Source organism: Dromiciops gliroides, chromosome 4 (assembly GCF_019393635.1).
Source record: "Dromiciops gliroides isolate mDroGli1 chromosome 4, mDroGli1.pri, whole genome shotgun sequence".
Classification (NCBI taxonomy): domain Eukaryota; kingdom Metazoa; phylum Chordata; class Mammalia; order Microbiotheria; family Microbiotheriidae; genus Dromiciops; species Dromiciops gliroides.
The window spans coordinates 184,668,771-184,682,513 of record NC_057864.1 but is presented as its reverse complement, the minus strand read 5'-3'; the positions used below and the strand labels follow the sequence as shown (position 1 = coordinate 184,682,513).

The window sequence follows — 13,743 nt, the reverse complement described above, 5'->3', positions numbered from 1 at the left end:
TTCTAAGTTCCCTTACAGCTCTAAATCTAGAATTTTATATGATCCTCTATCCATCCTGTAATTCAAAGTTAGAATAAATGCAAAAGAGACTCCCGTGATGGACAGCTGGCACAAGAATTAGTGATCAGTAGTGTGTTGGCAAGCAAGTAAGTAGTGGAAACTGAACTAGAGCTCCAAACTACAGTTTATCAAATACTTCATTCATTCATTCATCGTTTCTTTCAATATGCATTCATTTGGATTTTTGTAGGACACTTCAGTTTGGTTTAAAAAACACAACAAAATGGGTGGAGGTGGAGGGAAGAGTGGAAGCAGAGAATTAAAAGGGTCCACTTTTTGTCTCCATCAGTGGGCTGTTTCTGTGTTCCAGGCTCTGTTGTTATTGCATTGTGGGCTAAGACAGAAAGGGAAAGACACAGAGCTGGGCAACTGACGTGACTCTAAAGGGTGTGTGTGTTTCTTTTCTTTCTTTTGGTGGGGCAATGGGGGGTTAAGTGACTTGCCCAGGGTCACACAGCTAGTAAGTGTCAAGTGTCTGAGGCTGGATTTGAACTCAGGTACTCCTGAATCCAGAACCGGTGCTTTATCCACTGCACCACCTAGCTGCCCCCGGGTGTGTGTGTTTCTTCATTTCTCTTCTCTCACCATCCTCTCTGTGGTAATTCCAACTCTTCCTTTCATAGATAAATGGCATTGCATAGCATGTTCCAGAATAAGGGGTCCTATACCTGGGAACATTTTCAGTCTCCAGCTGGCAAGTAACCCGCACTAATGTCACAGAGAAGTATGTGTTGTAATGGAGAAGAGTGAGATCACAAGGAATTGATTAACATCTCAAATTTTTCTTCCCCTTTCTCCCTCCTTTTCTTTTTCCTTTTTTTCTGTTCCCCCTCCCCATATCTCCCCTTTTCTTCCCCTTCTCTCTCTTTCTCTCTCTTCTCTCCATTTCTCTCCCTTTTCCTCTTCCTTTCTCCCTCTCTTTCCCCTTTCTCCTTTTCTCTTTCCCTCTCCCTCCCTCCTTTTCTCTCTCCCCCTTTCTCTTTTTCTTTTTCTCTCTTTGCCTATTTTTCTCCTCTGTTTCTTTCTCTCCCCTTCTCTCCTCCCTCACTATCTCTCTACCTCTTTTTCTCCCTTCTGTCTCCCACTCTCCCAAATCTCCCTCTGCCTTTGTCTCTTTCCTTTCCTCTCCTCTCCTCTTCTCCCCCTCCCTCACCTCTTTATCTGTTTTTTGTCTCCACCTACTCCCCTCTGTAACTGAGTGAACCCATCAAAGCATCACCAGAGAGTCTCCTTTTCTGGGGCTTTTAAAAACAGTGTTCAGCCTTAAACAGATGGGAACCTGTCAGAGCAGCACGGAGATAATTATCCTTTCAAACGGTGGGAGGCTCCTCGATGAATGGGAATTTAGGCACTTTCCTGCAGCTGCATCAGCAAAGCCTTGTAATCTAGTGAGCTCACACTAGGCATGCCAGACTCACCTGGCTCAGTACAAGGACAGAAGACAGTCAGCTCAGCCCTAAGCAGCTCGGAGACAAGGTGCTGGTGTTTGCCAGACTTGGGGACTCTGTTCAGTGTTTAGATTGCCAATGCTTCTTTCCTTCAAATTAGACATGAACTCTTTTTTTTTTTGGTGAGCCAATTGGGTTTAAGTGACTTGCTCAGGGTCACATAGCTAGTAAGTGTCAAGTGTCTGAGGCCAGATTTAAACTCAGGTCCTCCTGACTCTAGGGTCGGTGCTTTATCCACTGTGCCACCTAGCTGCCCCTAGACGTGAACTCTTATCAAAGTCTTTATTTCCCCCAGAAAAAGATTGTAAACACTGATGCTGTTGTCTCCTCTGGAATGCTCTTCTCTCTCCCCCTTAATCTCCCCCATTCTCCAAGCTCTGCCTTCTTCCATCCCTAATTTCTACCGCACTCTACTCCTTGAAACCAGTGGTCTCCAAAGTGGGGCCAAAGGGTGCAGAGACTGGAAGATAAGTCATATTGTACCTTCTGCTCAATAACCAAACATGGCGTTTATCTCCAACACAACCACAACTACCCTTTCTTTCCAGCTGATGTTGTTCATTTGTTTTGATCATGTCTGATTCTTTGTGACGCCATTTGGGGTTTTCTTTTTTCTTTTTTTTTGGCTGGGCAATAGGGTTAAGTGACTTGCCCAGGGTCACACAGCTAGTAAGTGTCAAGTGTCTAAGGCCAAATTTGAACTCAGGTCCTCTTGAATCCAGGGCTGGTGCTTTATCCATCATGCCACCTAGCTGCCCCCTTCATTTGGAGTTTTCTCGACAAAGATACTGGAGTGGTTTGCCATTTCCTTCTTCAACTCATTTTATAGATGAGGAAAGTGAAGCCAAGAGGGTGAAGTGACTTGCTTAGGGTCACACAGCTAGGAAGCGTCTGAGGCTAGATTTGAACTCAGATCTTTTTAACTCTATCCACTGCATCACCTAGCTGCCCACATTCTTTCCACATCCCCCTCCAACTCTGCCTCTTCCCCATCACTGTCAGAACTACAAAAAACTTCCCCTTTCTGGGCCATGTGTTTGCCTGTCAGAGCAGTTATAACCTAACCTATACCCCCAAGTCCACAACATTAGCTGTACAGGTGCCCTTGTGAAAATTCTGCCCTTCTCAACTTACCCAGTGCTTGGCCCCAATATGGCCTTTTATAGGCCCTCAGAGGGTGGGCTCTGTTTTCTAGGGAAGTGATCTGTAAAGAAGAACCTTGCTTCCTTCCTTTTAATTTTGGGTGAGACAGAGTGAGTCACACAGGATGAAAAGGCCTGGACAGATGCCAATCTCCTCACAGTCTTTTCCTTCCTAAACCCATCCCTTTTGCAATCCTCCTTGTTTTTGTCCAGTCCCCCACCATCCTTCCATTCACCCAGACTCACAGTTTCTGGCTCACCTTTTCCTCCTCATGCTCCCTTACCCCATATATCCAATTAGTCTTTTCTATCACCATAGCATCTCTCGTATCCCTTCCCTTCTCTACTCACATGGCCACCACCTCACTGCAGGCCCTCATCACGTCTCACCTGGACTGCTGCAATAACTTCCTAGTTGCTCTCCCTGTCTCAAGCCTTTCTCCTTACCAATCCATCTTTTTACATAGCTGCCAAGTGATTTTCCTAATGTTTAGGCATGACAATGTCACTCCTCTATTCAATAAACTCCAGTACAGAATCAAATATTTCATATTTAATTTATTCTTTAAAAATCTAGTTTTGCATAATTTTGCATAATTAATGATAGAGTAGTACATGTGTGAAGATTCAGTGTGTACATGTATATATATTGAATTGCATCTTCAACTTTTTTTTTTTTTTTACTGATGGGGTACACAATCAAGAGTTTGGAGACCTCTACTACAAACTCCGAGGTGGGCCAGTGGAGAGTGCACTGCATAAGGAACCAGAGGACAGTTTCAAATCCTGCTTCTCTGAGTCATAAGTTTCTGCATCTGGAAAATAAAGTGTTTTTTTTGCTCACCAGAGGCCCAGTTACTAACCAGCAAACAGCTTGTGGTTATTTGGTAGAAATGTGAATTAGATAAAGTTGTTACACTTTTGATAATTAAATGACACTTACCACTGCCCCCTCCCTCAAAATAGGGGCAGCAAGGTGATGTAGTGTATAAAGCACCAGCCCTGGAGTCAGGAGGACCTGGGTTCAAATCCAATCTCAGACACTTACTGGCTATGTGACCCTGGGCAAGTAACATAATGCCAATTGCTTCCCCACCCCCAAAATAACTTGTGTGTGTGTGTGTGTGTGTGAGAGAGAGAGAGAGGCAATGAGGGTTAAGTGACTTGCCCAGGGTCACACAGATAGTAAGTGTCAAGTGTGTGAGGCCATATTTGAACTCAGGTCCTCCTGAATCCACAGCCGGTGCTTTATTTACTATGCCACCTAGCTGCCCCTCCAAAGCACTTCTAAGTTTCCTTCTAACTCTAAATCTATAACCCTCCTAAAAAGTGCTCAGACTTTACATGAAGTACCTTCAAACAAAGATTTGGATATAATACCTGAGGATCCCAAGACTTAGAGTTGGAAAGGACTTAGACATTATCTGGGCCGCCTCTGTCTTTTTACAGATGGTTAAAACAAGGCCCAGAAAGGGCAAGTGAGTTGTCACACAAATATTAAGTAGTAGAATGGGCATTCAGACCCAGGTCCTCTGAATCGAAATCAAGTGCTCTTTCCACTATATTACATTGCTTTAATGCATTTTGTTTTCTTTTTTAAAATTCTGAACTTAAATACCAAAAAGAGCATTTCCCTATGCAAAGCAGAACACATAAAAGGATTGTATCTAAAACTGTGAATCTCCATTTCATGCTGTTTGATTTTTTTTAAAAGTATGTAATAAATTCTATGTTACTTTCAATGCTGCACTGCTTGTCTGTACTTCTGAATTTCCTTCTGTTTTCCTCTGCACATTTATTTTATTTTATTTTTTTGTGGGGCAATAGGGGTTAAGTGACTTGCCCAGGGTCACACAGTTAGTAAGTGTCAAGTGTCTGAGGCCAAATTTGAACTCAGGTCTTCCTGAATCCAGGAGTGGTGCTTTATCCACTGCGCCACCTAGCTGCCCCCTCCTCTGCACATTTTTTAAAAATGTCTTCTTTTCTCGTTCTGCCGGCCAAGATGCCAAAAGGGAAGAAGGTGGCTCCGGCCCCTGCTGTTGTAAAGAAGCAAGAGGCCAAGAAAGTGGTTAATCCTCTGTTTGAGAAGCGGCCCAAGAACTTTGGCATTGGTCAGGACATCCAGCCCAAAAGGGACCTTACTCAATTTGTCAAATGGCCTCGATACATCAGACTGCAGCATCAAAGATCTATCGTTTATAAGCGTTTGAAAGTACCACCGGCAATTAACCAGTTTACCTAGGCTTTGGATCGTCAGACAGCTACTCAACTGCTTAAATTGGCTCACAAGTACAGACCTGAGACAAAGCAAAAGAAGAAGCAAAGGCTGCTGGCTCGAGCTGAACAAAGAGCTGCAGGCAAAGGAGATGTCCCCACTAAGAGACCACCTGTCCTCAGGGCGGGCGTTAACACTGTTACTACCCGGGTGGAGAACAAGAAGGCACAGTTGGTAGTGATTGCACATGATGCGGACCCCATTGAGCTAGTGGTCTTCCTTCCTGCCTTGTGCCGAAAAATGGGAGTTCCTTACTGTATTATTAAAGGTAAAGCCAGACTGGGCCGCTTAGTTCACAGAAAGACTTTCACAAGCATTGTCTTCACACAGGTTAACCCTGAAGATAAGGGAGCCCTGTTTAAGCTGGTAGAAGTCATCAAAACCAATTATAAAGACAGATATGATGAGATCCATCGTCACTGGGGTGGCAACATTCTGGGTCCAAAGTAAGTGACCTGTATTGCCAAGCTGGAAAAGGCAAAAGCTAAGGAACTTGCAACTAAATTGGGTTAAATGTATGTCTGATTTCCCCCTGAGTAAAAATAAAAATTTAAACAAAAAATATGTCTTAAATGTTCTCTTTTTGTGTGAATCATTATTGCTAACTCTGCCCCCTGTATCTGTCACTTCTCCATTAAAAATTGAGGGGGAGGAAGGATGAAAAAGAAAGAGGGAGGGAGGAAGAGGGAAAGAAAGAAGAAAGAAAGAAAAAAGGAAGGAAGGAAGAGAAAGATAGGGAGAAGGGAAGAAAGAAAAAGAAAGAAAGGGTGAGGAAGAAAAAAGGAAAAAAGAGAGGGAGAAAGAAGGGAAAAAAGAAAAAGAAAGGGTGAGGAAGAAGAAGGAAGAGAGGAAAAAAGGAAGAGAAAGAAAGGAAGGATGAACAAACATTTTACAACAAATACACAGTCAATCAAAACAAATCCAGAGCGGTCATATACAAAAATGTATATCTGTTTCTGCATTTTGTGTCTCTCACCTCTTTCAGGAAGTGTTTAGCCTGTAGTTCATTATCAGTCTTCTGGAATCATGGTAATTCATTACAATGATCAGAGTTCTTAAGTCTTTCAAAGTTGTTTTTCTTTATAATGTTGTTTTCCTCATGTAAAGTGTTTTCCTAGTTCTGCTCATGCTTTAATACATTTTAATCAAAGATCATGACAACATTGCAAAGCTCTGCTGTAAATGGAATTAGTCTAATTACCTGAACTAATTGCCCTTGTAACATATCATTTGATTTTATCTTTTCATGGAAGTTATGAAAGATTTTAAAGGAGGTGTGCTTATTGTCCATAACACAATTTGGCATCAAGATACCGACTTGTCATCAAAACTATTTGGTACTGGTTAAGAAATAGAGTGGTGGATCAATGGAATAGGTTAAGCATAGGAGACACAGTAGTAAATGACTATAATAATCTACTGTTTGATAAACCCAAAGATTCCAGATTCTGGGATAGGAACTCAGTAGTTTACAAAAATTGCTGGGAAAACTGGAAGATAGAATGGCAGAAATTAGGCATAGACCAACATCTTACACCATATACTAAAATAAGGTCAAAATGGATACATGATTTAGATATAAAAGGTGAGACCATAGGTAAATTAGGAGAGGAAGAAATAGTTTCTCTCTCAGGTCTATGGAGAGGAGAACGATTTATGACCACACAACAGACAGAATATTATGAAATTCAAAATAGATGATTTTGATTATATTAAATTAAAAAGATTTTGTACAAACAGAAGTGATGCAGCCAAAATTAGAAGGGAGGCAGAAATCTGGGAAATAACTTTTACAGCCAGTATTTCTGATAAAGGCTTCATTTCTAAAATGTATAGGGAACTAAATCAAATTTATAAGAATGCAAGTCATTCCCCAATTGAGAAATGGTCAAAGGATATGAACAAGCAGTTTTCAGATGAAGAAATCAAAGCTATCTATTGATATATGAAAAAAATGCTCTAAATCACTATTGATTAGAGAAATACACATTAAAACAACTCTGAGGTACCACCTGACACCTATCAGATTGGCTAATATGACACAAAAGGAAAATAATAAATGTTGGAGAAGCTGTGGAAAAATTGGAACACTAATGCATTGTTGGTGGAGCTGTGAACTGATCCAACCATTCTGGAGAGCAATTTAGAACTATGCCCAAAGGGCTATAAAGCTATGCATACCCTTTGACCCAGCAATACCACTATAAGGTGTTTATCCCAAAGAGATCCTAAAAAATGGAAAAGGACCCACATGTACAAAAATATTTATAGCTGCTCTTTTTGTGGTGGCAAAGAATTGGAAACTGAGGGGTTGCCCATCAATCGGGGAATGGCTGAACAAGTTGTGATATATGAATGTAATGGAATACTATTGTGCTGTAAGAAACGATGAGCAGGTCTATTTCAGAGAAACCTGGAAGGACTTACCTGAACTGATGTTGAGTAAGATGAGCAGAACCAGGAGAACATTGTGTGATGTTCAATTTTGATAGACTTAACTCTTCTCAGCAATACAATGGTCCAAGATAATTCCAAAGGACTCATGATGAAAAATGCTCTCCACAGCCAGAAAAAATAAATGGAATCTAGATGCAGATTGAACCATACTGTTTCTACTTTTTTTGTTTTTTGATTTTTGAGGTTTTTCCCTTTTGTTCTGATTCTTCTTTCACAACATGACTAATGCAGAAATGTTTAATGTGAATGACCTATATCAAATTGCTTGCTGTCTTGGGGAGGGGGGAGGGAAGGGAGGGAGAAAAATTTGGAACTAGAAATCTTATAAAAACAAATGTTGAAAACTTTATATATATATATATATAGACTTGTTCTCTAATTGTTTCAGCGTTTTAGTCTTGTCTCCTAACTAGATTATAAATCCTTAAGAACAGGTGCCCTTTGTCCCCATGATATCTAGTACAATTCTGAGCACAGAGTAGGTGCTTGGTTGTTGTTTGTCCTTCAGTTTTCAAAGAGGACTATGACCTCAGGGAGGTGATGTCATGACTTGATAAATACTTGCTAGGTCACTGGTGGATGTCTACAAAGTCCCAACAAGGGTAGATGGGGATATTTTGCTTCCTTTAAATGCTTTCCTTTAGAAATTTTCTACTTTTTCATTTGGGTAGTTAAGGCCATCCTTCAGCTAGAAATATTGTCTAGAGTTTGGAACTATTTAAGAGCTATAATTCTTTCCTAGAAGTGGCTATATGTTAGTGAGAGTATAACATGGTCCTTCATTTATTGGAAAGATAAGTGGGTTCAGGAGATCTGGGTTCAAAAAGTCCGGGTCTGCTGTTAACTCACTGTGTGACTTTGAGTAAGTCACTTCTTTGGGACTCAATTTTCTTCTCTGTGAAATGAGGTAGTTGGGCTTTATTATCTCTAGGATCCTATTCTAGGGTTTTATTCTAAGGATCTTTGTGTAAGTCAAATTGGTACTAAGATCTTTGAGTTACTTTAAGGAGAAGTAAATAAGACTGGTGTAAAACTTGTAGAAATCTAAGTTCTTCTAACTCCTCATCAAATCCATATTCCTGCTTAGAAGGAAGAGAACTATAGTATATGGTACCCAGCATTTCTAGGGTAAGGAAGTTGGTCTCTATCCAACACTCCAGCTGAAGATCTAATCAGAGAAAGGAAAGTGCCAACAATGAGGCATTAAACTAATTAGAAACATGCCAAATGATCTCCTTGTAAAGTGTGAATACATTTTCCTTGATTGAATTGAAAGGGATACACTATTGACCAAGAAAAGACTGACCACACCTCTCAGAGGGCCCTTAAACAATAGTCAAACAGTTCTAACTTCAGTTCAGGTGAGTTCTAGTTAGGGACATATTTGTAGAGGATTCCTGTGGGCCCATGCCAGAAAAAGGGAAAAGGATTTTCTTTCCTTTCTTTTTTGGGAGGGCAATGAGGATTAAGTGACTTGCCCAAGGTCACACAGCTAGTAAGTGTCAAGTGTCTAAGGCCGTATTTGAACTGAGGAACTCCTGAATCCAGGGCTGGTGCTTTATCCAGTGCACCACCTAGCTGCCCCACCCCCCTTTCTTTTCATTAGACATGGCCCCTAGCAGTCTATCTACTTGCCTGATAGAAGACACTTCATCTAGAAGGTCAAGAATTAGTCAAGAGAAATTAAGGCACAGGTGAGATGCAGCCAGCAGGGAATATATTCTCCAAACAGACATGGACACAGAGAAACAGTCATTCAAAGGACAGAGATCATCTTCAAATAATATGAATCCTGACAGCATAGATAAGAGCAGATTGGGAGTTCAAAGGAGAACTAGCTCTGGCAGTTGAAAATTGGGCAACACTGAGGACTGTATGGGGAGAGAAAGGACATAGACTCTGCAGTACCAGAAGTCTGATTTTTCTTGGCCATATATTTTCCCTATATATTTGCCTTCCTTCCACTGTTCTTTAAGCTTGTGACCAGTTTTCACACCAATACCATGAACTTAATAGAGAATAAGTCACATGTTTATAGGGGGCAGGTTTTGTAGCTATTCCTTTTATTATGTCATTGTAGTAAAGGCTGTTGCTTTTAGCTAATTGGACTTAGCAGATGACTGTAGAGAAAAAGTTTGCTAATGGGGGCTTTAATTTTGGAAGTACTTACCCACAACGTTCCCTAGAATATAGAAGTAGCAGCTGCCCCCTGGATAAATAGCTGAGAGAGAATGTTACACTTTACTAACCAAAACTGCCAATGGTAGAACTGTGAGAAAACCTTATTTTTAGAGAAGACCCTTATAAATTACCCTAGAGTTTTGCAGAGGTTTAAAAAAGAAGACTAAAAGGACCCTTTGTAAACAAAAGAAAGGGGAAAACTTCCTGAACTCTTTTTTTTTACTGCTTAATTACATTGTGCCCCTAGTGGTCACACTCTTTAGTCTTCATTTACCTTCTTGTTTAATGCTGAGTTATGATCAAACTGAAGAATCCAGGTTATAAAGAACTATCAGAAGAACTGGCTTCAGGGCTTTCTTTTTTAAAAAGCTTTTCTCTGACTGTTGGCTTCCACTTCACTGTGTGCTATTTCCTTGCAATTTAGAGACCTCTGACTCATCTATTTGGGTGTTGATGGTTGAGATCTAATTCATGGTCTTCTGCTAAAGAATGGGAGGACCTCTTTTTTTTTTTTTTTTTTGGATCCTGTGTCAGTGGAAAATACTCTTGGGTTCACTGCTACGGTATAGGCCAGAGGGTATGTCTACCCTCGATGGGGGTGTGGGGGGAGGGACTCAAACTCTCGGTTGTTCTATAATTCCATGGGCAGCCATTGTCAACTTTGCATGGAGTGACTGAAGTTACCTTCCATTATCAGAAGGAGCCAGGATATTGGCAGCCCATCGTAATATAGCAAGCCTGCACTAAATCTTTGCATTTTTCTTTGCATTGAAGAATGTCAATCAACCCAACAGACACTTAGTAATTACTTACTATGTGCCAGGCACTGTATTAAGCACTGGGGATACAAAAAGGAGAGTGAAGCAGTCTCTACCCTCAAGGACCTTATATTTTAACAGGGGAAATATCACAAATATACAGTGTTCCAAAAGTATTATTTTTATATTTTTGCAGGGCAACAGGGGTTAAGTGACTCACCCAGGGTCACACAGCTAGCAAGTGTCAAGTGTTTGAGGTCAGATTTGAACTCAGATCTGCCTGAATCCAGGGCTGGTGCTTTAATCCACTGCGCCTGTCCTAAAAGTCTTAATGCAGTTTGAAACTTTTGTTGAAAGTGATGTTGACTCAGTTATCCATTATTCCCAGCCCTGCTTATCAACCAGTATTGGGGGAGGCTCTGGTGAGGAAGGAGACACCAAGTCTGCACAGTTTTTGTATCGCCTACTCTTTGTCAAATTACCCCTAACTGTAAATTGTCATGGTTCTTGCCGCCTTGAGGAGGAACTGAGATTTCAAGGACCCCACCTCTCCTGCTGAGGTCGACCTATCTGGATTATTTTAAAGTTACCTATAAAAAGCTCTCTCCACCTTGAAGCCATTGCTGATTTCCAGTGATAAGAGTTGCTAACCTTAGCTTAAAATAAAAATACTTATAAAAGTACTTATGATAAAATCCTTTGAATTCTCTTTGTTCTGAGTTTTGTCTTGTTAATCAGAGTGAAAGCCCAAATAAAAAGTGTTCCTTTCAGCACTTTGATAGCTTAAATTTATTAAACTCAATTAGCTTAAAATTGAACTAAGGCTTTTGGAATATCCTGTATATAAATATATTTGTAACTTATGCAATATTAATACAAAGGAGCTTTGGAAAGGGGGTCAGGGATCAAGAAAGTCTTCATGCAGACGATAGCTCTTGAGTCATCTCTTAAGATTCAATCAAAGAAACTATGGATTCCAAGGGGCAGACATGAGGAGGCAACTCTTTCCAGGCATAGCCAATGAAAAGCACCAAGGTGGGTGATACCCATGTGTGGAACAGTGAATAAGCCAGTATGGCTGGATTTCATTATTCAAAGAGGGATGTCAGGGATGTGCTGGTAAATGTTTAAAAACAAGCCCTGTGGTAAAGGGGAGGAGAGAGGGGAGATATATTTATAATACAACTTTGTTTATCTGTATTAACATTTTCTCTGTCACTTTAGGTCTAGACAAGCAACAAAACAAGTTAAACCCTTATCTGTAGCATTTGCTTATTTCTAAGATGTAACTGCTCACATTGAAAAAAAATTTTTTTTTTTTAGTGAGGCAACTGGGGTTAAGTGACTTGCCCAGTGTCACACAGCTAGTAAGTGTTAAGTGTCTGAAGCCGAATTTGAACTCAGGTACTCCTGACTCCAGGGCCGGTGCTCTATCCACTGCTCCATCTAGCTGCCCCACATTGAAAATTTAACAATCAGCTCTCTCTGGAGTTAGTTCAAGCTAGCTCCTGCACACCCCTGAATAATGTGTAAGAAGAATGGCAAAATAAGAAGGGAACAGGATGTGGAGAGATTGAAATGTGAAGTGGATGAGTTTATATTTAATTGTAGAGGCTATAGAGAGCCCCTGGAATTTAATTGGGGGGGAGTGGTATACCATGATCATACCTATGCTTAGACAAATCTTTGGCAACTGTGTGGAGTGTGTTTTGTTGTGGAGAGACTCTTGAGTCAGGAGGAAGAATGAGGAGGCTATTACAATAATTGAGGCAAGAGGTGATTAGGACCTGAACTAAGGGGGTACTTGTGTGAGTGGAGAGGAGGGTACTTATGCAGGAGAAAGATGAGGTGAGAATGAGGAGGAGATGGTGTCATCAAGGTTGCAAACTTGAGTGACAGGAAGGTTGGTGGTGTAATAGTAATAGACGATATCAGAAGAGGGATGGCTTGGGGGGGAAAAGATAATGAGTTTTTCACCCCTTTTTTGGGTGGTGGTAGGGCTTTCATAAAAACATCACAGAGAAGAGTTTTTCAGGGCTTACCACTGCTCAGATTTTCACAAACACTCAAACCACCTGTCTTTTGTTATCCTTTAACATATCGTTTTCCAAAACAGCAAGAGCGACAATTAATGTAATTGAGCTTAAGGAAAAGGGGGAAAAAATCCAATGTCTGGTCTGACCTACTTACAAGACAATCAACATGTGATACTGAAAACCCTACTTTAAAATGAGTCACTTAGGAAATTCTCCACGGTTTGATTTTTGGAGAAGAAATTCTGGAAAATCTTTCCCTTGTACTCCAAGTTCTAAGAAAGATAAGAATGACTTAGTATTTGGTTTTTTGTTTTTAACAGATGAATGCAGAAAGATAAAAGTGAGTGAGTAAGGAACTATTTTTAGTGCTTCCCTTCTTCAAAACAGTGAACTCCAGTCTGGCATTTATGGCAAAGGTTCTGAATTTGGAGATAGAAAGCCCTGGATTTGGAATTATTGTTAGCTAACATGCTACAGTGAATAGAATATTAGACCTGCAGTCTAGAGTTCAAATCTGACCTCAGATTTACTGCCTGTGTGACCCTGGGCAAGTCACTTAGCCTGTCTGCCTCAGTTTCCTCATCTATAAAGTGAGAAGGTTGGATTGGATAGTTTCTAGAAAATCATTTTCAGTTTCACAGCTTATGATCCTATAGTATTCTGGTGAAACTATTTTGGAGCAAGTTTTCTAGTTCTCAATCCTATTTCCTATATTTATTTGGATGCTTTATTGCCCCCCTCCCCATTTGTCAGTGAGTCAATAAGCATTTGTTAAGCACCAACTATATGCCAGGCACTGTGCTAAATGCTGAGGGTACAAAGAAAGGCAAAAGATAGTCCCTGCTCTCAAGGGGCTCATAGTCTAATAGGGGAGACAATGTGTAAACAGGATATAGATAAGGAAATTTGGGGCTAATCTCAGAGGGGAGGCACTACCATTAATGGGGAGCAGGACAAACTTACAGAAGGTGGGACTGCTAGGAGGTAGAGATAAGAAGGAGATGGGGGCAGCTAGGTGGTGCAGTGGATAAAGCACCAGCCCTGGATTCAGAAGGACCTGAGTTCAAATTTGACTTGAGACACTTGACACTTACTAGCTGTGTGACCCTGGGCAAGTCACTTAACCCTCATTGACCTGCCCTCCCCCCCCCAAAAAAAAGAGAGAAATAAGGAGGAGAGACTTCCAGGTATGGAGGACAGCCAGGGTAGCCTGGTTAAGGAGGGCTTTAAAAGGCAAATGAAGATTTTATATTTGATCCTCAAGGCGAAAGGGGGCCACTAGAATTGATTGGGGGTGGGGCAGGGTGACATGGCCAGACAGGTCTTTCCTGCCCCAGACTTGATTGTTGTTATTCAGTCACATGTGAGTCTTTGTGGCCCCATTTG

The 13,743-nt window shown here is 40.9% G+C and overlaps 1 pseudogene; it reads left to right on the top strand.

Moving 5' to 3' along the window:
• The first annotated feature begins 4,652 nt into the window (after positions 1–4,652).
• On the top strand, positions 4,653–5,375 carry LOC122754815 (annotated as a pseudogene).
• Positions 5,376–13,743: the final 8,368 nt, after the last annotated feature.